The sequence below is a fragment of the Rousettus aegyptiacus genome, unplaced genomic scaffold, assembly GCF_014176215.1.
Source record: "Rousettus aegyptiacus isolate mRouAeg1 unplaced genomic scaffold, mRouAeg1.p scaffold_m13_p_9, whole genome shotgun sequence".
NCBI lineage: Eukaryota > Metazoa > Chordata > Mammalia > Chiroptera > Pteropodidae > Rousettus > Rousettus aegyptiacus.
Window position 1 is genome coordinate 14,313,432 of NW_023416312.1, and position 23,089 is coordinate 14,336,520.

General features: G+C 37.2%; 1 protein-coding gene across 2 annotated transcripts in view; it reads left to right on the plus strand.

Moving 5' to 3' along the window:
- The first annotated feature begins 6,422 nt into the window (after window positions 1-6,422).
- IL1RAPL1 (interleukin 1 receptor accessory protein like 1) overlaps window positions 6,423-23,089 on the plus strand; it is a 1,213,847-nt gene continuing 1,197,180 nt past the window's right edge. Inside the window, exon 1 of one of the 2 annotated variants that reach the window (XM_016159491.2) lies at window positions 6,423-7,457. The gene's annotated coding sequence lies outside the window, so the exon portion shown is untranslated. The remainder of the gene's footprint in view (window positions 7,458-23,089) is intronic. The other variant, XM_016159489.2, reaches the window with a different exon arrangement.

Below are 23,089 nucleotides of genomic sequence, written 5' to 3' on the forward strand. Positions count from 1 at the left end.
AGAAAAGAAAGAAAAGAAAGAAAGAAAGAAAGAAAGAAAGAAAGAAAGAAAGAAAGAAAGAAAGAAAGAAAGAAGGAAAGCTATTTTACTTGAATGTCGGTTCCCTTCAACTCTATTGCTAGTATAGAAAGGACAAAACACAAACAAAAAATAGAAACATCCTTGTCTCCATCTATACTACTGTAACATTATCTGATTGGAAAAAAATAAATTAAGACAATTTTAAAAAGCTAAATTAAAGCAAAATATGCTTTCCTCAAATGTGTACTATGTCCCGGGCACTCTGTTAGGTGTACATGCTACAATATCCCCAGGAGAAAGTTATCCTATTAAGTTTGTTTTTTATAGGAGGACATTGAGGCTCAGAGAAGGTAAGACATTTTCTTAAGGCCATATAGTGATACACCAGGATTCAAACCAGTTCTTATTATATCAGCTATTTCTATTATGTCCTCAATTTATCTTTTTAAAGAAAAGGCTGACAGGCAATATGGCTGAGTCACGGCAGAAGAGAACTCCTACCACTTCCTAGCTTTGTGAGCTTAAATAACTATGTCATTTGGCCGAGTGAGACTCAGTTACCTCTGACTAAAATAAAGAGGCTATTCAAGGTTATTTCTAAAGTTCCCTTCAAAAACTGATTCTATAACTTTAAACATTTTTGATTTCTACTACCAGGACCAATGCTATTTATTTCCTTCTAGGAAGAAGAAAATCGGTCTTCTTAGATGTTACTCTTAGTTTATGGTCTTTCTCATTTTGTAATTTTGATTTCATCCCTCAAGGTCGCTGAAATAATACCTTCTCTGTTCAGTGTTCCCCGATTCTTTTAGACTGAATTCAAATCTCTCTTATAGTACTCATCGCATTGTATCATTGCATGCATTGTTCGTGTGATCTCTCTCCACCACTAGACTTGAGCTCCTTAAAGACAAAGACTGTGCTTCATTCATTTCCAGAGCCCATACACTGTCTGGTACACAGCATGTAATGGATAAGCTACAGACAAATGGATAAACAAACAAGTTACTTGTTTCTGGTTATACGGGTTAACTAAAACCTGGAGATGGAACCTCTATGATTATTTCTTGTTATTCTCTATGTTAGATTCACAGACCCCAAGCAAGGATATGATTACAGGCAAAGTCCTAGCTTCAGCCTGATTCCACAGGGGACCTCTGGAGTGTTAATGACACCTCAGAGTTGTATCCAAACTGTAGTCGAAAGAGCTAGGGTTTCATATTCCTATATCAGTCAGTCATGGGCTAAGGTGGCAGAGGGTTGTCAACTTTAGGCACTCTCAACTCTCATCAGAGGCAAGCCATGCAGCACTGGTGACCCAAGAATGGCAGTGAAAGAGAGCCTAGGTACTGGCCTTTAGAGGCAAAACACAGAAGGAAGGTTGTGATGGCTGTGAGCACAGAGAGCTAGAACCTGAGGGGATTGGGCGGAACTTCGACAATGCCTGCTTTACATTTTTCCTCTTTATTTGAAAAAAATATTATGCATCCATTAAATTTAGGAAACTACTGGTATTTGATTCCATATTTAATGCTCTGAAACATTAGCTCACACTGCTCTCTTCCTTCGGTAAATTATTTTATTGTGCCTTAGTTACCACGAAGCACCCTAACTCAGTGGAAGATGTCTTCCACGTATATACAACAAAACCACTTCATTTAATTTCCCAAACCCAGAAGACTTTTTAATTCTGCCCTAACTCCTCCAAATTATTCAATGCAAGAAATATTGCCATTTTACTTGTGCCAAACATAATATCTGAAGCTATTCGTGTGTGTGTGTGTGTGTGTGTGTGTGAGAGAGAGAGAGAGAGAGAGAGAGAGAGAGAGAGATCAATGAAGCCATAGATCTTGTGTCCTGAATATCATGAAGCTTGATATAAATACATATAAAAAGTAGCACGTGGTCTGCTTCAGTAGAACTGTAGGCAGAGGTCAGAAATTCACCAAGAAATAAGGCTTTTAACTCCAAAGTTCTGGTCCACTACCAATAAAACATAAGCTTTAAGAGAGCAGAAATCTTGACTGGATATCCACAATCATATCCTCATTACCTCAAACCGTGCCTGGCACATAGTGGGTTTTCAATGCACTTTTCCTGAATCAATTACAGTTTTACCCACCTGAAATACTGTTCTGTGATTTTATTTTAACTAGTTGTCAGCGTGGAATGACTTCTGCATTCTCTCCTGGAAGTGGGTGAATTTCCATGGTGAGCAGTTCCTCTATATACAGTTTGCAAATCATTTTGGGAACCTTCCAAATGAAAGGCACTGTATAAATATACCCTCCCACCAGCAGCCAGCCGGCTTTCCACCGGGGATGCATTTGCATCGCTTATGTACATAGTGTTTCATTTGGGGCATTGCTTTTATTTTTATGACCATAAAAGAAATATTCACAGTATGAACAATAATGTAAACTGCATTCAAGAAGATATATATTTGTATATTTTTATGATTCAAAACTTAGAAATCTGAAAGAAAAGCAGGCATGACATTTTTCTTTCCTGTTGCTGTTTGCTTTTTCATAGCTTTCTTTATTATTTCTGAACTTTACGGTGGAATTTTGCTGAAATGTTCAAGTCTTTGTACATCATTTGAGAATATGTGGTGGTGGGTTCAAATGAATGTTGCTGGCAAAAGGCCTGAAAATGAAGGGCGCTTGATTTTGCATTTATTCATATCTGTAATAATAGTTTTGCTTTAGCGCTGCCTTTTTTGTGGATGGAGTCTTCTTTAAGGAGAGAAAGAGAAAAGTAAGCAACCTTAGGTATAAAATACTTTCTAAGTAACTTAGCATGATAATGGAGACATTCACAGACAGAACAGACTTTGAAGAGACATATTTTAGCCTATTTAACAAAAAGGGGGACTGATTTCATAGAACAGTTACTGGGAAGCTAGAGTCTGAATTTTTATCACCACAAAATGTTTAATGAACTTCGAAATAAATTGCCAACAGAGTTAAATCAAAACATCTATAAATTATGTATTTACTTACAGAGAATTATCTCTTACAAAAGATTAACTGAATTATAACTCCTTAATTTATACATTTCCATAATTAATTAATTTAAGTGGAATGGAATATCCCACACCAGACATATTTTCCAGACATCTACCCTTAAGGATTTCATTAAAAAGATGAGCTACTCTGTATATTCACATTAAAATGAAAGGTTTTTTTTTTGTATAACAAAACATTTAAAAATGTACATTAAATAAAACTCTTGCTTATCTCACTGAGGAAGATGTAAAATGTGGGAAATTAAATGTGGGCTACCAATAGTTAAAGGTGAACTCATAAGAATTTGAGTTCATTTCCTGTGTTCACAATTCTCTTTCATAAATATAGAAGCCACTATTTTCTCACTCTTTAGTACTAAAACAATGAAAGTGATTTTGAAACCTTAGCTATAGAATAGTAATGTTAGGAAATAGCTTGCTCAGGTTATTTGTGGCTTATAAAGTAGATGTTATTGTATTCTCCATCTCCTCAGTCAGAATATTATTATAGCTAAACTTTAATTTTACACTCCCAGTAATATCAACTTTGCTTCATTAAAATGAATGTCTTATTTAACATATCTCAACATTATTCTTTTTTATTTTCAGGAAATAAAACAGTAGTTCCTTCAACTGAGAAAAGCTAGAAGCATGGAATTGATCTGCAGCCAGTTTTTACTACAAACCCCATAATGCTTTGGATTATAGCCTACAATCCCCATACTGCAGCACCAAATTTACTGTTAACCATCCCATTACTGGAAAAGAAAAAGAACAGAATATTTGAGAACTAGGTAACATACAAGGAGTCTGCTTAAATAGTAAATTATTCATTTTTGCATTATTTGATATTTAATTGCCTTTTTCTTTTTAAAAAGGAATATTTATGGACACTCACACTAATTTTTCATTCTGAATAAAATATCACCTTTCTCAGACAATGTGTCAAGGTATATACTTCCCATATCAAAGCCGTTTTTTACACCTATCATTCAGTTGTATAATTTTTTACCCCCTTTGGAGGGAGGTCAGTTTTTCAGATTTTAAAATACAATCACAATACATTGTTTAATGCTCCAAACATCTGCAAATGAGAATTCGATGAAGTAATTAAAATTCTTAATTAGATGCACCTTGCAGCTGCTGTTAGTCTTAATTGGCAATAATGCAGCTACATTTTGTTCTGACATATATCTTCAGAGGAGTTAGAGAACTGAACGGAGGCAAGAGAAAAATGTTCCCACACAGTTCAAGACAGTTCGCACAAAGAGGATCCCATGGCAACAAACAGCGAGGCCCACAGTTGGCTCTGTAAAATCCAGGAATAGACAATGCTTCACCTCTGATTCAAACAAACCACTTCTCTTCCTGGATCTGAAGAGAAAACATTTTAAATCATCTCTTACAGTAGGATTGAAATGGTCAAATGTTCACCTGTGTCTTTAACATACTTTTCAAAGCTTTTGGATACTCTTCCGCATGTAGCCCGTGTCAAGGTAATAATTAGAACTTGTGCTCTGTGTAGAGCAACAATGTGCCTAGCTGAAGCCTTGCAAATGGAAAACCTGGTTTTTGTACCATATGAAGCTAGAGCGGACCTTGGCAGACAGTTCATTTCAACCTGTTATTTCACAAAGAGACTGAGACCAAGGCAAATTCAAGTGATTCCTTTGTGTAATTATGGCTATTTAGGAATAGAAATTACACTTAAATCTAAGATTTGAGCCTACAGTCTAGGACTTTTGCTTCCAAACTTTACTTGAAGCTGTTAAATTTGTTAGTTGTGCCCCCTCCCAATCTGCTTGAGGTCTAGTTCTTCAGTTAAATGGGTCAGCTAAAGGATCGTGATAGGCGTTGAAATGTGGATCACCTGCGATGAGAAGAGACTACACTTCCCTTTCTCATGGGTTCTCAGTTTGCTCTGGATTGGAGCATGTGGGGAGGGAGCAGGGAGAAGAGAACAGTTGGCACACAGGAGGTTAATGTGGGTGCGTTCCCTCTGGGGAGAAACCATGTAAGACTTGCTGCACACTTTAACCAGCTATTCCCTCAGCTTGGACTAGAAAGTTCAGTATACTTTCCTTAAAATTATAGGTTGACCTCCCTTTCCAGTCTCCAAGTCCTCATTCAGTGTCACCTTTGCCCTGACTTTAGCTTGCATTATACCAAATATTTGCAAGTATTTCCTTCATCTTCAATTGTGTTTCGCTCCCCAAATTAAATGAATGTATGGTTCTCTAAAGCCAAGGCTGCGTTGGCTATTTATTGTTCTATTTTTGATTTATCCTGTTAAACTGTACATTACAAAAACATGTGGAATATGCTGTAGAGGGTTAGGGTTTTCTAGAACGGGGGCTACAGGTGGTGTATGGAAAAAGGTGAAGAATGAGAAGAGGGAGGGGTAGTGATTGGGAAAGTATTTTCCAGTCCTTTAATTGGCCCACTCTGCTGTCAGAACCTAACCCTACATTGACAGTGTAAATACTGACGCTTCCCTAGAGTCTTGCTACTCCAAGTGTGGTCCATGGACCAGCTTATTAATGCAGACTATCAGGCCTCACTCCAGACTAACTGAATCAGAATCTACATTTTAACAAGGCACCCAGGTGCTCATGCGTAAGTTCAAGTTTGAGAAGTACAGAATCACATGTGAGTATTACACTATCTCAAGGTAGTATAAAGGGCAAGGATCTTAAACTGAGTAAATACCCTAATTTATTTGACCAGTGCCTACTTTGTCCCTCTCCTTCCATCACGACTCCATCTCAGAATCCTGCAGCGAACTCTATTATACAGTGGATGGAAGGAAGATCTTTTTCAATCTACTCCTCTCTGTGCACCCACACCCTCCCTGGGAGCTTCACAAACACCCTTCTCCCAAGTCCCGCTCACTTAGGCAAGACTCTGCTCCTGCCCAAACTGTCACAGCAGCAGCAGGGAGGATTTCTGCCTGATGGACTCACAATTTACATACCAATACAGACGGAAGCACTTTGCAAAACTGTCCTTTAGAAACAATTATCACCTTGCCACTTGAGGTTTGGAGCAGTCCCCTCAAGGCCCACCCCGCTCCCTTTGGAAATCCGGCTTAAAGTGAAACTGAGATGGGGCGAGGGACTAGGGAGAGAGAGGGAAGAAGATCACGCGCGACAAAAAAAAAAAAAAAAAAAACCTGCTCTGAGGAGAGATGAAAAGGAGGTTATTATAAGCGTGTCAGTTTAGGCATCGCTCTCTATACCTTTCTGCTTCTTAGAGACATGGAACCGTAATTTTAAGGAGGCTAACTCAAGACTGGGAGCGTCCGCGTTTGCCGGTTCACTTTTGCCTGAAAGGACAGATTCCTGTCATTCGAGGCCTCCCCTGGTCCTTTCCAAAAGATTCCCAGGCTACCCTTCTTCCTCTTCAGTCTTCTAAAAACTAAAACTCGCAAAGCGGTGGCATTCTGTGGATTGGCTAGTACTAAAATATCCATTGGGTGGCAGTAACACTATCCTCTTTATGACTTGCAGCAAACCAGAGAATGCATTCAATCAAATGAACCGATCTTGTAGAAACACTGGAATCATTTATGCATTGCAGTTTCTCTTTCTTGTTTTTGCATCTTCTTCTTCTGGGATTTTCTGAGTGGATTGTGGCTATTTATCAAGATCTTGCGCTATTCGTGGTTAGCTTGTCATTTTCGCTCGGATTTAGCATGATTCAAGGCAAAGGCAAAGCCGCTTTTTTTCCCCCCACTCTTTTTTGAAAAATCATTTTTTGGGGGCTGCTGAAGAGAGCTAGGACCCAGGAGACACCTTCCCAAACAGCAGGGGTTGTGTGCTTTCACATAGCAGTACTGTACAAGGAAAACCCCGTTGGATCTGTTATTGCGGGATACTTGTGAAATATACATAGGATTCTTTCTTATGGCTGAATCCCGGATCTGGAAATTTTACTTGGGGACTAAGAGGATCTGAAAGGCTACATGATACGGAAGATTTGCCAGCAAGACTCCGATTCTTGTCATAGAGCTCACAGACTTCCTCACTTACTGGCCTTTTTCCTTCCTTCTTTATTTTTTCTTTAAATTTCTTCCCTCTTTTTCCGCTCTCTCCACTCTCAGTCTCTCCTTTTCTATCTGCCTCTTCTTTTTTTCCTAGTTTTCATTTTTTCCCTGCTCTGTACCTGGATTGTATCTTCACCAAACAATCGGGCACTTTGAGAACTAACTGGAGGCAGTCTTGTAGGGAAGAGCTGTATGGAATTATCTGCTTTTATGGTGAACTTGGCATTTGTGAATGGGTATCTTGTTCACGATATTACTTGCTAGCAAAAACGAGAAAAAGAACACAGGAGTAAAACGTGGATATTTCTGAATACGCATTGTGATGACCAGCAATTACCTTACCAACTGATATCCAGAGGAGAATAATTTGCAAGACTATTGACGGTAAGGTCATTTTATATATGCAAACCCCTCAGTGGCGTGAGCAAACTTGGGCGTTTGTAATGGGAATGGGTGACTTGGGTGATTGCTGCATCGCATTGATGGCTGTGATGTGGCCGTTATTGGCACTGAATGGAATAACTGCAGTTGGGTGTGTTGGTGTGTGTGCGTGTGTGTATGTTGTGTGTATGTGTGTGTCTGTGGGTCTGTATTCTGAGTGTAATTGAAAATAAATCAAAGCATTACTCCCCCCTCCAATTATTTTGATGTGGAAGAGTGTCTTGAATTAATTCTGGGTAGTCACTCTTTTGTTTGGATGCAACATTTGTGGCTCCTGTGTTCTGGAAGAGGTAGCAGCAGTGAAAGGAACACTTACTGAAGAGCCCTATTTAAAATGAAACGAGCTACTCTTTATTCATTAAAAGAAATATATTTTAAACTCAGTGCAGCATTCTGCTGCATTTCACAGCCGCAATGGGACCAGGGACATCCCACTTGTCAAGTTCTTAAACTTTAAGATGATAATCATTGTTAATTGTTCTCTAGGTTGTGATTATTGGAGATTATTAGGCACCCTGGGCTACTTTTTTATCCACTGGATTATTATTCAGAATAAAAAAGAAAAGAAAAAGAAAAGAAAAAGCTGAAAATGACCAAAAAAGAAAAAAATAGTGCAATATTATTTTAAATGTCACCATAATGATTTCTTTTTCAAGTTCAATTGCCCCATAATTATTTACCCAATACCCCAAATAGCTGAAGCTGTGACCCACGTGCAGGAGAGTCGAAGGTCTGGAACCAGAGAGAATCCTTTTATTGCAATGCAGCCAGCTTTGGAAATGCAGGCAATTACACACTTCCCTTAACCTTAAGTTGAGGATGCCTCTTATCTGCTACATCTGTTTTACCCTTTCGGTAAAAAGTTAGAGACTGGAGCACGAAGGATGCTTCAACGTATTCTGCCTGGGAAATGGTATAAAAAAATCAATATTGATGACGTGGTTCAGTGTACCGTACTGCAATGCTTAAGTCCCATATTCAGTACCTATGATGAGAGAATGGAGCAATTACATGTGTTATAAATCTCACCCAGTAGATTGATCTGAAGGGTAGGGGAGAAGATATGTGGATATGTAGGAAGATGGATGGAAGTCGTGCATAATCGGTGATTATGTAACTTCATTACATCAGTGAGCTTCAGTCAACGATAGTGAGATGAAATGATTGTATAGAGAGAGGCTCCATCACCCTGTTAACTTTTGAAGGCTTGTAACAGCTAACAGAGGAGGAGGGCAGACAGAGAATAGCTCCAAGGGTCCTGTGAACCCTGATCTCTGTGGCAAATTTAGCCTGAGTTTTCTTATAGTGAGTTTCTGAGGGACAGCCAATCCATGTAAGCTTTACGGCTGGACAGGAGAAATTTTAGCCACACCCGTGGAGAGTCAAAATGAGTCCGCAATGTTTCACAAGTGCCCCATTGAGTAACTGGGGCTGATGATTCCAGCCAAGGTCATAGTTCTGTACCCTTTGATTGAAATATGTGACCCCAACTGAGTAGAAAGTTAAATCCATTGAAATGAGGACTGTGAACTGAAAGACTACTTGGGGTCCTCTCTTGCATTTTTCCTGCTAGAGCTTGATGCAGATTTCAGTCTGGTGGTTCCCTCAAGAAAAATGATTGCCTCTACAGTGTGTCAGAAATGAGTGTTTGCTACCTTTATCTTTGCCTTGGCAACCCATTTCTGGGCCATTTTAACCCTCTGGGAAAAGAGAAGTAAAAACCTTCAAAGGTAATGATATCCTGTTAAGTTAAAAAAATAAATGGCAATGAATTCATTATTAATACAAATCCCAGAAATAAAGAGCAATCTATTTTCAAGTTTTACTTATTGAATGGCTTAAAGGACATGTTGCAGCCGCCTGTGACTTTTACCATGAGATGAGATAAATGTAACTGTGTTTGCTGTACAGAGGAGGGGATGGGATGCCGCAGAATAAAATGTCATTTTCCATGATCTTTTATTTGGAGCTGTCTGTGAGTTTCTTTAAAAGAAGATACTCATCAGCTCCTTCGGCCTTCTATGGTTTTAGGTTCTGTTTTCCCTTCAATAGATTACATACCCCCTCAAAAAGAAACTCTGATAAAATCCTCACCTTATTGAATTAAATCATTTTTTCTTTTCACTTAGTTGTGTTATTTCCTACTTCCCTTTATGTTTATTTTACCAAAAAAAAAAAAAAGGCGAAATGACTTTTCTATCATGGAGATGAGATGATTCTTTCGTTTTTTTTTTTTCCTATGGAGTCAGGTGCAAGATCTAGACATCCACTAAGTAACTTTGAAAAGATCTGCTCACCCCAAGTCAGAATGGTGGAATGGTAGAAAGAAATCTTGAACTCTGATATTTGAGATGACTTTCTTATTTCAGTAGGACATGCCCCAAACGTTGATATATTGTTCCAGTGGATTTGGAGGTTTGATGTTCAGATTGTGTAGGAAATTGGATGCGAAGTTAACTCCTGATTCCTTCCTTCAGGGGTCAGGGTAACACTGCAGCTGCTTCTATGCTGTTAGTCTCTAACTATGTGCAGAAATATAGCCTGCAATGATTTTCCCTAGACTCCTAATTTTAATATTTTACAAATGACTTCCTCAGTTGTTTACTGACATAAGCCACACGTATGTTACCCAAATGGCATATCCTAGAGGCTTTATAAGCTTAGTAGTGGATGGAAATAATACTAGAAAGGAAAAGAGGTCTCTAAAAAAGGACATTGCCTGTGAAATATGCATACACATGTCATTGCTATCCTTTTACTTGAAGACTGCAAATAGATTCACGTTAGGAAAGATAGTTTCAATCATTTTAATGGCACTTTATAACCTGTTACTTTCTTTTGGAAGAGGATTATGTAACTGAGCCACATTATGGCATTTTTCTTAAGTATCCTACAAATCAATAATAAAAAGCTTTGCTTAATAGAAAAGCATTTAAACATGGAGGCAGTGAATGATTTAAACTATAATATCTATTTCTCTATTTTATTGCCATTTTGTCAGTCCAAGTTATGCAGTTTAGATTAGAAAATATTCAGGAGAATAGAAAAAGAAATTCTATTTATAAATATAGAAGGTACTAATTTTGTTTCCTGACCAGTTGCTTCAGCAAAGTCAAGAGATTTAGCTGATAAGTAACCACAGTATTCCTAAAACTAGAGGAAAATTTAAAATAAATTTTTATTACGTTTGCAAAGTATGTGCTATTATTAAAAAGACAGATAAAATATTTTAAAGAACCACTGGACTTTAGGATTAATTTAAGATTTATATTTAAGACTCTTAATCTGTTATATACTGAAGTGCTTGGGATATACTTTCTCTTACAACAGATATAATCTTTAGTGTTTGGCAAATATTGTGTTATTGTAAAGAAGATTACTCCATAATTTGTGACAACCAAAGCACCCAAATGTTGATTAATAAGACTTAAAAGTAGCAAGTTTTCTAGTAATACTCAACTTATAAAGCCTAATTATAATGACATCATTTGGGCAGCTATAGATAAGGCCATGTTAGCATTTTTCTTATTAAATTCCATACCTATTTCCATTAGTTGTATTAGGAATCTCACAGAGGAAGGTGCTTAGCTCTCTGAGACATCCAGGCATTGTAGAATTCGGGACTGTGTCAGAAGGCTTGAGTTGCACTGCAGGCTCCATCAGTTACTAGTCTTGTGACTTCTGACCCCTCATTTTAGCTCTCTGTGTTTAAGATAATCATTTAAAAAAACAGACTAGTTATATATCGCACTAAAGAAATGGGATGTGTATCTAAGAACTTACCATTGTGCTATGCCTTAGAGATATATAGAATTATTATTATTAAAGGTGCCCCAAAGTTGGATGAATTTAATATTGCATTTTTCTCATGCCCTTATTGTAAATCTTTATAGGCACTTTCTAGTACCAATTACAGTTAGGTGGTAGGTAAGATTGTTCAGTGAGTAAGCAACATAGACAGATGTAAAGCTTTGGTTGCTAATTTTCACTCAGGACTCAGTTTTTTTTTAGCAGTACTCATATGGGAATGTAGGTGTCTTAAGAAACTAAAAAAAGTTGCTTTTGAATAACAGTCAAAGAATGGTAACTAAGGGTTTTGTGTGTGTTTTAAGCTGTTTTCTTTTTCTTTTCTTTTTTTTCTTTTTTTAAATTCTCCTGAGTTCTTAGGTGTTCCTGTTTTGGGTACCAAGAGTACACAAACAAATGTTCACAAACAAAATTGATGCTACCACTTAAAATGAGTCAGTTGACCAAAAAGCTACTCTCATTTATCACTTTATTAACAAAAGCATCATGGGCTTGAATACTAAGAGAGGACATAAGGACATAAAGATAATATTTCTATTTTGGAATTGGCTAGTTGCAATAATTGCTAACGTTCTTTAGGGGGAGGCAATCCCTCATGTGTCCATACTAATACTGTATTTCTTTAATGTTCTTGTGTCTTAACATAAATATATTTACACATATAAGAAGGGCATAGTTAGTGATATGACCTTCCATATATGCTTTTAAAGTGATCGTATAATGCGGCGAAAAAGTAAGTTTTTATATTTTGGTTAAGGTAGAATTGGAAAGAGGAAAATTAATGCTATAAATAAAAGTATACGTAGACCTAAAATAAAGAACTTTTCTGCTATAGAACATTTTCCTCTCCCTACCTTCCCAGTGTCTTGCTTTTTACCTTAAGAATTCCTAATATTTCTTTGTTTCAGATGATTTTGATCATGCCTGTTTCAATGACTTCATTGATGCCTTTAAATAGCAAGCATTCTCTTGATTTCCTAGTTTTTAAAAATGCATATTCCTTATGTCTCACGGAAATGCTTTAGATTTTCTCTAGCAGATTTACAAAGGAATATTGTAGGAATGTAGACAGGCTTGTTTATTTGACAGATTCTGCTAATCACCTTACAAATACGCTTTTAATTTTTACCCAGAGAATGCCACCCTAGAGTATCTTACACTGCAGACAGCATTCCATTACAGGCCAACCACATGGCTCAATGGACATGCCCTTGCTGTTTACCCTGACCACTGGCTTACAATGAAAGATCTTTAATTGACATACTTTTTTAGTTCCCTTGTGTAGAAACAATATTCAGGTGCAAAACCCTAAGACTCCTAAGGCTTTTAGCTTTAAAGAAGGGATGACTGACTGGCCTGGTGTTGCTTTCCTATCGCATGATCTGAAATTGCCAAGCAGTGAACTTAGATAAAGCAGAGAGAGAAAGCAAAGCTCAAAGATTTTTCTTCTGAAAATCTGCCCTTTCCTGTTTTCATATTAAAACATTAAAAGTAACCTTTTTCATAAGAAGCTAACCAAAGGGAGTGTTGTAGTTACTATGTCCATATTTATAAAATACAATAAAAGGCATTAAATGAGCTATTTTTTTTCACACATGGGCTACATGTTTAAGAATATATATTTGAGAGTAAACTTAGGCTGTATTTTGTAATACCTCCTAAGTCAGGAAATTGTGTGTGGAGTTTGGACTCACCAAAAAAATGAAATGGACTTTGAATTGTGATCATATAATTATAGACTTTCATTCTTTCAATATGTTTGTTAATTATGTAGCTTATACTTTATGTGAATCGTAACAAATCACTGTATGAATAATCATAAAATCATTCATACAGTGGTTGATTTTCTCATGTCCTGATCAAAGTGACTTAATTGGTTGGTTCTTACCCTATCAACATTTATATGTAATAGAACTATGATTTAGGATAGTGATCATCATCATTTTCTGCTATAAAGTTCCCCTTTCTAATTAAAAAATTTTGGAAGGCTACTTAATCATAGTTGTACTTCCAGTAGCAGTTGATTGAGAAAATGCATAGTATTAATAAATTATAAATATAATAATTCTTTTGAAAAATGAATTTGTATATAGTCACAACAGGGTCTACATATATCTGTGAAATACATTGTTTATCTTCATACAAAGTTTGGCATATATATGGAGTCTAGACCCCGCAGAGCAAATCCTGCAGCCTTGGTAAATAAAAGGCCTAGAGCCAAATATCTAGAGCCAAAATACTTGCACTTCATTATGTGCATAAATTATCTTACATACAAAATGAAAGGCAAGTGTCTTATCGGGGTAGAATATGGATCAAAAGAAGTTGGATTGTGGATAGACTTGAAGTATCTAATTTCCTATGAACATATATTTAAACTTCCAACATGTAAACTTCACATTCAAATTTTAGGATTCAACTATTACAATGTAAAATTGTCTGATATTACAACATAACTGCATTTTTAAAGATAAAATAAACATTTTTATTGATGACAAAATGAAAATGAATTATTATAGATATAGCCAGAGGTGATTACAGTGGCCTCATAAAAATTTAGTATAATTATATACAGTGTAGGAGTAAAGAATGCTCCACTATGTCATTTTAGCCAACAAGGAAATTTTGAATAAGAGGAATGAAATTAAATTTCCAAGATCTCACAGTTTTGTTGGCTCTCCCAGGATGCACGATTCTGGTTTTTTGATATGATACAAGCCCTCAGCCGAATATTTTTGTTATATAGCAATATGTCCTGGCATAAAATATTTTTCAGTAGTGTACAGCATAAGAAAAGTAATTGTTCTTCTTGAGGGTAATTGTAGTGGATCTAATCATTTGGCCTCTTACCTGCTTTATTAGACTTGTCATCACTCTCATGGTGCCCCCACTCAGAACTTGTGGACTTTATGTTTCCTTTATGCACATTGTGTCCTTGCTGACCTCGTTTGTTCTCTGGAGACACAATATAGGGAGAGCTGGGAAAAACAGGTCACTGGTGGGGCCTCCTTGCTTTTTCCGTACTGTCTTCTTTCCCATTAGCTTTGTATCTCTCAACCTGCAGGGAACCTCTCTTCTCTGGAGCCCCTTCCTTTACCTGACTCAGCTTCTCATCCACTCTGGACATCCTGAGAGTTTAAAATTGCCCTCATTGTCGCAGCATTGTATGCTGCTTTCTTGTTTCCAAAGTCATCCACCAAGGGATCTTATCAAAATATCTTTCAGCCACATGTTATCCCACTTTGAGGAGATGAAATTTCTTATTTTATTTCTTCATCAACAGGGTTACCTGTTTACATAGCCAGTAATGAACCAATTTGGAAATGATAAAAACAGTATTATTTTTATCAGGTTTGCCAAGTTACCACCACATAGCTACTAAGTAAAGAATATACTATAGGTGTGTGATTTTTGTCAGGATGTTTAACATATAAGTCAATAATGCTAAAGGGAAAATTTTGGAATAACAGGCTTACCCCCTTTGTATTATAATAGTGACTTTTGGAGAAAATATGCCATTAATTTCCCACCCACTGACCCAGAAAAAAATGGCTTCCATAGACTGCATTTTTGATACTGAGGAGGAGAGGGAGCTGTGGAGGACACACTTTTATTCCAGTCAGATCTTGCAGGGCCCTCCAGTCCTACTGGGCAGGCAGCTGCCTAACATACCTGTTTGAAGAAACGACACTGCCTATGAACACTGTGGTGTCCCAGTCTCTCCGCCAACTTTACTTCAGAAGGAACACAGCCAGGAGAGCTAAACACAGCAGTAAAGTTGGAAAACTGAGAGACTTAGAACTGTATCAGGTATTTTGTATACACAAACCTTCATGTGGCCAAGGGAGAAAATTTGAATGTAACAAATGAATCTGGTGGCTCTCAGTGCTTGGCTTTTCAATACTCCTGTTAAAGCCCCTAATTGTTCTCACCATGACAGAACTCCTAAATGGCACTCTAGAGGCTCCGAGCTCCACAGTATGCAGAGTAAGTGCATTCAAAGGGGTCTCTAGGGGTTCTGGACTCTACTACTTTCCCTTGTCGGGGTTCTCCTCCAGGGCCCATAATAAGTCACAGAGCAAGTTGCTCATGTCAGCCGGTGTGCTCATCGCAAGGAGTGAGTGGCTTCGGAAACCAGTGCCTGTCTGTTTTGTATTTCCAGGGCCTAGCCTGTGTGTGGCATATAGTAAGTCATCAGTGCATTACTGTTACATGAGCAAATGCTGAAGCACTTAGGGACAGCAGATCAGTTTCAGATCAGTGTTCTCCCAAACCTATGCAGCATTGTAAACTGAGACAAAAACTTCTGATTAAGGAAAGTGAAAAAGGAAAATGGAGTAATAAAAGAGAGAGAATTAATATTAAGTAATTTCTAACCTACAAAGAAACCGAGGGAGAATGGCTGACCTTTCCTTCCTCATTCCCTCCCTCATTTCCTTCCTTCCACTTGCTTCTCCTTCCTCCCACTCCCACCATAGATATTTGAGTGTTCTTGGTGTGCTATCAGAGGGCCTGCAAGAGATATGGAGATGAGTGATGTCATATATCTAGGTCGGAAGATGGTTAGTCAGGAGTGAGGGTGATAAACAAAAATCAAAAATAACTATAAATCAAGACAGTCTACTATGTGTACTTCTGAGAGAGGTGTCAAGTACGGTGCAGGCTCAGGAAAGGGTCAAAACACATGTACTTGGAGGAATTAGGAGAGGCTGTTAAAGGAGGTGAGTTTGAAGGGTTTCACATTGTTGTGGAGAAGATACAACATTTCAGGTAGAGAGGAGATTAAGAAAAAAGTTATTGTAAGCAGGAGCAAAGGAAGAGTGCTTATGGAAGAAATGATGTTCTACTTTCCACAGAGAGTGGGGTATGTGATGCAGAACCTAAGAAGATAAGGCTGGAGGCCCAGTCTCCAGGTCAGGCAGTCAGGAGCCAATGAAATTGAGTTTCATGAACATAAGGGAAACCAAACATTTTATTACCTACTCAGATTTATGAATTAGGAAGAAGAGGAACAAATTAAGAGTCTGTGTCTCCAAGGTACCTTCAATTCCCAATTTTCTGAATTTTCCAGGGACTCCTAAAGTCCATCTTCATTTCAAATTTCTTCACATTAAACCCCTGCTCTCAAACAGCCATCATGGGCTCTCTTCATTTCCTTTCTTTTTTCTTCTTAAGACTAAACTACTGTTACCAGTGCTAGATAAATACAGAGGCCAAAGTTTAAAATTAACTATTTTTTTTAAAGCAGAAGGCAACATTGTATAATGGGACATATCCATTCCAACTACCTTTACTTATTAGTATTAAAAAGTTGATACCTGCCCTAGTAAAAATACTGTGGTTTGAATGCAGCTCTTCAATGAAAATGGTTAAAGTTTCTTTCTTTACAGTGATGGCAACAGCACGGTGACCCAAAAGCGGCAATTCATTTGGGAGGAAGGGAAAGTTAGAGAAGGCAGCTAGGGAGAAAAAGAAAAAGGAAAGTGTTCGATATAATGTAATGGCAAGATGGAAATATAATTTTCAAAATGGCTTTGTATTAAGATCATATGGAAAAACAATAATGGTTTAGAACATAATACACATTCGATAATAAGAAAATAAGATTTATTCCTAGCGAGTGTGAACTCTTCCGTTAACTACCAGTTACTTATAATAATTTTGAATTGTAGCTGAAAATCACAAAGTGAGCCTCCTAAAATAAAATTTTTTAAAAAACCTCTCATTTTAGCTGAGTTAAAATTCTTTCCCATATCAAATACTTTATCCTCACTTCTAATAAGTAGAAAAAAAGAAACCAGTAAGGATTGTTTTTTCAATACTTTCTCTGATCTCTCCATATGGGAAATTCTAGTAAGTTGGGAAGAGGCCAAACGTGGAAGATAAAATGTAAAGAAATGCAACTTACTTTGGCACAAACAAAATATTATGTGCATGATCATTAGGATTCTGCTAAAAGAATAAGTAACATAAGTCTAGTTGTTGTCAAAACTCACCCCCCTTAGCCCTGAGAAAATTTTAATTCAATGGTGGAATAGAGCATAGGAATTGATACTTTAAAAATCATTTGCAGTCAGTGGGAGTATGAAGGTGTGCAATGGGAGGGCTTCAGCAGAACCTTCTCAGACTGTCAGTATTTCTTTCTCTTTCCTATCATTTTTTATTATGGATATTGGATGTTTTCCTGATATTCTCCATAAGGCTCTACCAACTCAACTTCAACTTTAAAGTTTGAAGCCCTTTTCAACCACAATGGCACAGGCTAAGACCCTCCTATGCTGAAATTCTGGTACTGCCATAATAATTGGATGATCATTGTGCAGCAAGTGTGGCTTACACTGGCCCTTGGTAACCAGTGTCCTTCAATCCTACTAGATTGGCAGAATCTCTCCTTCCATTATGCATTTCAATTAACTGCTTCATATGAATGAATAAGAAATGCTATTTGAGTGCCCTGTTTATTGTAAGGGTTGTGCTTAACAAAGGCTGAATATGTTAAGTACAGTTCTTGCCATTAAAAGCTCATGGGTTAGTGGGAAAGACAGATGCGTTCTATTAGGTTCCTTGGAAACTGAAGGGTTTAGTTGCTTCTGAGGTGGAGGAGAAACTGATCGCAATGTGGTTACTTGTGGCTGAGGCTTTAGCAGATGAAATCCTAAAAGTCCTTTAAAATTGTCTGAAATTGAGTTGAGTTGGAGCTTTCTTTTTTTTTTCACTTAAAAAATAATTTATTTTTTATGATGACATTGGTTAACCAAATCTGATAAGTTTCAGCTGTACACTTTAACTGTAAGGTATATATATATATATATATATTTACACTATGCGTTCACCTCTCATAGTTAGATTTCTTTCTGTCACCACATATTTAACCCTTTTACTGTCTACCTCTCCCCTCCCTTTCCCCCGCTACCCTCTGGTAACCACTAATCTATTGTCCATGTCCATGAGTCTCTGTTTGCCCTGTTCATTTGTTGCTTTAGGTTTATATCCCACATATAAGTGACATCATGTGATTTTCAACTTTTTCTGTCTGGCTTATTTCACTTAGCATGATTATCTCGAGTTGGGACTTTCTAATCTCATATCGGACAGTCACTGACTGTGGGCTACTGCAAAGCAGGGGGTATAATCTTGAGCAAAAAGCTTTCCTGTAGCTGCTGGGGGCAGTTCCCAGGGAGGGATGCAGCTATGAGCCGTCAGCTGTAGGAGGGGTACTTGAGCCATGAAGAGGAGAATGGAAGGTACCAGGAAACTGTGACAAGGTCATTTTATTCCTTTGCTCCTTGAGGCATGCTGCAATAATACCGTAGGAATTACTTAGTAAATATTGGGAAATCATAGATATTTGTTTAAAGGGATAAAGACAGTAAATATTATTGAGTACGAGGCCTTGCTCTATGCTGTTAAATTTCAGAGAATGTGGTTTTCTGTGGAATATAGTTGAATCCGTATTGCGATTACTCTTGTTACAAGGTATCAGACCATCAGTATTCATGGAGCATCTCCTCTGTGCCCTAGACTTTCATAGAAGAAAGGAAGGAACAGAAAACCCAGGCCCAGAGTGTGTTTACATAAGATACATTTTTCTTCAGTGGTTTAAGTGCTCAATTCCAAGGTTAAGGGGGAGGAGTTGGTGGGAGGTCAGGGAAGGGGCAAGGAAATGGAGTAGAGTAGCTCTGGGCCAAGTTCACTGAATTCCAAAGATAATAAAACAATTGTTTGGGGTTGTGTAGGACAAGGCTATAGAGGGATTGAGAAAGTTAGCAGAAAGCAAGACTCAATGAACTGAGTGGTAGTGAAATGAGTTGAACATAGATTTACTAGTACAGAACAGACAAGACTGAAAGCAGTGTTCCATTAGCATTAGTCAGTCTGTGATTTAGACTAGTTGAGGCGTAGTTTTGAATCTGATGATTTTGAAATCACAGAAATACTATATCCTACCTAGAGTTCAATTTTCACCGAAAGAGTTTCATATAACACTATTCATTATAATATAATGTAAAAATATTAATTTATTTCCTTAATGTGAGGAAAGTGCCATTACCTTAGTTTTTTAAATGCTTCCTTCAAACCTGGTGAGGTGATAGGAGTACCTTCTGTCTTTTTTTTTTATTTCCTGTAAAGATATTCAATCAAGTTGAATACACTGAGACCAATTGTGCTGGTAATTTTTAAAACTAGTGGCTTGTGTCTAAATGGGAAACCATTCATTAAATTATAGAGAATCTGAATAGGAATGAACTTAGTACACCTCCTTGCAGATATATAAAATCTCTTTATTCTAAGTCAAATAATTATCCATTAACTGATGTTCACTTTAATAAACAACCACTTTGACTATTTTTCCCCTCACTTGACCTGACCTTTATCTAGATGATCAACTCAATTCATTTCAGCAAATACTCCCAGATTATCTATCTTCTCCTTGCTAAATGCAAACACTAGGCTAAAATGAGCAATTTAGCCAAAGCAACAAAAGATGTGCACTGCTAAGTATTTAAAAGATTTGTCTTAAAAGAAGAAAGTAGTTCTCACCATCACTACCAGGCCTGCTCTAAAACAATTGTTCTATTCCTTCTCTGGTCTTAGCATGCATGCCTTTTGTAATTAGAAAAAAAAAGTTTATGGTATTTTTAAAAGCCCAAGAACTCAAGATAATACTCCTTTTCCATTACAATACTCCCCTTGTGTTTACTGATCTATATGTTTTAGTTTTCTTTTTCAAATACATATTATTAAGCTAATGGAGAGTTCAACATCTTAATGTATCTACTATATATTTTTTTCATTCAATATAATTTCAAGGCTCCAGGTTCACAAGTTGTTCTATTTTTATTATTTACATCATGTTATTTGTATGCAATACACTTTTCTTTTATCTTCATAGACTTGAGTCAGTTGATTTTAGCTTTGCCACACAGAGTGTCACATCCTTTAAAGTAGGTAAATTAGGTTATTTTAAATTTCCTACTCAAGAACTATGTAGGTGGTATGGGAGATGAGTGATGCCTGTTGGAACTGTGCATCAGAAGCTATTTAAACCTCATCTATATACATATAAGTAAAGAAATAATTGCTATATCCTGTTTCCAAGGTGAAAATTATCCTTAATTTATTAAGATTGTAATCAGAGATGGTGTGGGTTATTGCTCTAAGCATTTTCTTGGACTGTCCCAATTTCCTGGAATCAAAGATTCAAACCCTAGTATATCGAAACTCATTCTAGCCCAATCTTATTAGTTTTATTGTTAGTGTTAAAATTACTATGGCTATGATTACAAAAGTATACAAAGACTACATATAATAAAACATCGGCCTGTGGCTTCAGTCCAGTTTTTAGAACCTAAAGGATATTGAGAGTTCGGTCTAACTTCACTGTAATCATTAGTTAAATTACAGATATTAAATAGACCTATCTATTCTTATTAAGTCCTTACCACTCCAAGAAACAATTATAGCACTCAAAATGTGTATTTGCATATATACGCATTGACTTTTTGAGAATCCCAAAATGTAATTGGAAGTTATTTAACACCAAAGGACAGTCTCTTAAAAAACTCGTTTGTGTGAAACCTGTATATGAATTTGGCCTGTGATGTACTTCTGCTTTCAGTTTAAGCAACACTTCACTTCTTTTGACCCCTAAATGCTAACTGAAATAACTTTGATTTCTGAATGCTAAATGTTTCCCACCACAGAGAAGACTGTTTTTCCTAAGAATTTTTATGCTCCCAAACCACCAGCAGCCATGTCTTTTTGTCCTCAAATTTACCATTTAAAAATTTTATTTCTATGTGTTTCTCCCACTTGAATGTAAAGCTGAGAATATAAGACCTCATCTGTCTGGTTCACCACATACCTTTGCTGCCTAGGAGAGTGCCTGGCTCATAGTATGACTCAATAATTATCAAAGAAAGGAAGGGAAGAAGAAAAGGAGGGAAGCAGGATTTCCTAGGTGTCCTAGTCTCAGTAAGATAAGAGGAGAAAGATGAGTTTAATGAAACAACACAATTAGCCAGGCTTGGTAGGTCTTTTCACTGTAAAGGTTTTGTTGATAATGCAATGCTATTTACACATTAAAAGCAGTGTTTATTCCATCATCCCTCAGGTCAGAACACAGGCCCATCACAGGCTCTAAACTGCCAGGTCAGTAGATCAAATACCCAGAACGTCAAGCCGAGGACTTAGAATGTACAAGCAAAGATTTTGGTTACATCGGTAATGCAGAAAACCACATTTTAGGACCATTAAACTGAGAATTTTTAAGGTGAACAAAGCAGGAATAAACTGGAGCCCATATTTAGGTAGCTACAGTGTTTTTATAAATTACAATGTGATAAAACTCATTTTTAGCTTCATGGCTTTTTTCCCTATAATTTTTCCCTACATATGAATATCCATTATGAAGAAGCTTAAAAAAATCATTGAATTTTCATTTTTACTTTCCTTCCTAGTATTATTCTCTCCTAATTACAGAAGATATCATGGTATACTAGAATTGACATTAGGATCAAGGTAAGCCTGAGTTCCAGTTTTGGCTTTAACATTTTTTAGCTGTGGAACCTTTGACAGGTCACTTACTATTTCAGAGTTTTGGTTTCCAGATCTCTAAAGAGGAAAGAGTGCCTATCTTAAGAATTATGAGGAAAAGCAAAACTAATACCTGTAAAAGCATATAATGCAGTGCTTGACACGAAATTGTAATCATTACTTTACTATTTTAATGTGTTATATTGTTAAACTATAGTAAAGAACATTCTTTCTTCTTACTATACCTAGCAGTTAATTTTCCATACTCATTTTACTAATCTGTGAGCAGCATTTGTACAATGGGTCACACCTGTTTGGTGTATTTTGTTCACTTGGCTTTCGGGATAAACAAAGTCTCTTAATTTGCTTCATTGTTTGCTCCTTTTCAGTCTCCTTTGCTTGTCTCTTCCCTTCTCTTTTCTTGATGGTGGAATACCCTATGGCTCAGCTCTGGGTCTCCTCAGTCGCTACTCACCTCTTAGTGCAATAGTCCCCAACCTTTCCTTTTTGGCACCAGGGACTAGTGCTCCTATGAGGATCTAGTGCCTGATGAACTGAGGTAGAGCTGAGGCCATGATGCTAGCACTGGGGAGTGGATGAAATTCAGAAGAAGCATCGTTAGCCTGCGGGTCGCTCACCTCCTGCTGTGCGGCCCAGTTCCTAACAGGCTGGGGACCCCTGCCTTAATGATTTCATCCACGCAAATGGCTATAAACACCATTTCTGTCACTACCTTCTAAAATTTATACCCTCACCATGTTCTCTCTACTGAGCTCCAAACACATATGACTAACTGCTTATTTGACATCACCACCTACTTGACATTTGTCACTTACCTTGTCCAAAACTGAACTTCTTTTTTCCTGCCCAAATCTACTCAACTCGCAGTTTTTCTACCTCAGTTGATGTCAATTTTATCCCTTTGTTTGGGCCCCAAATCTTAGAATCCTTTATCATGCCTCTCCTCTTACACGCAACATCCAACATGTCATCGAGCCATATTGGTGCTGTTTTCACACATATCCAGAATTTAACCACTTCTCATTGTCTCTACTATCACTTCCATCATCTCCTTTCTAAATTGCTACAGTTACCTCCAAACTGACTCTGTGCCTCTGCGTTTGCCTTCTACAATCTGCTCTTCATACAGCAGCTACAGTTGTCCTTCAAAACTGGAAGGCAGATCATGTTATTCTACTGGTTTTCCTTAGAGTAAAAGCAAAATACTGTAC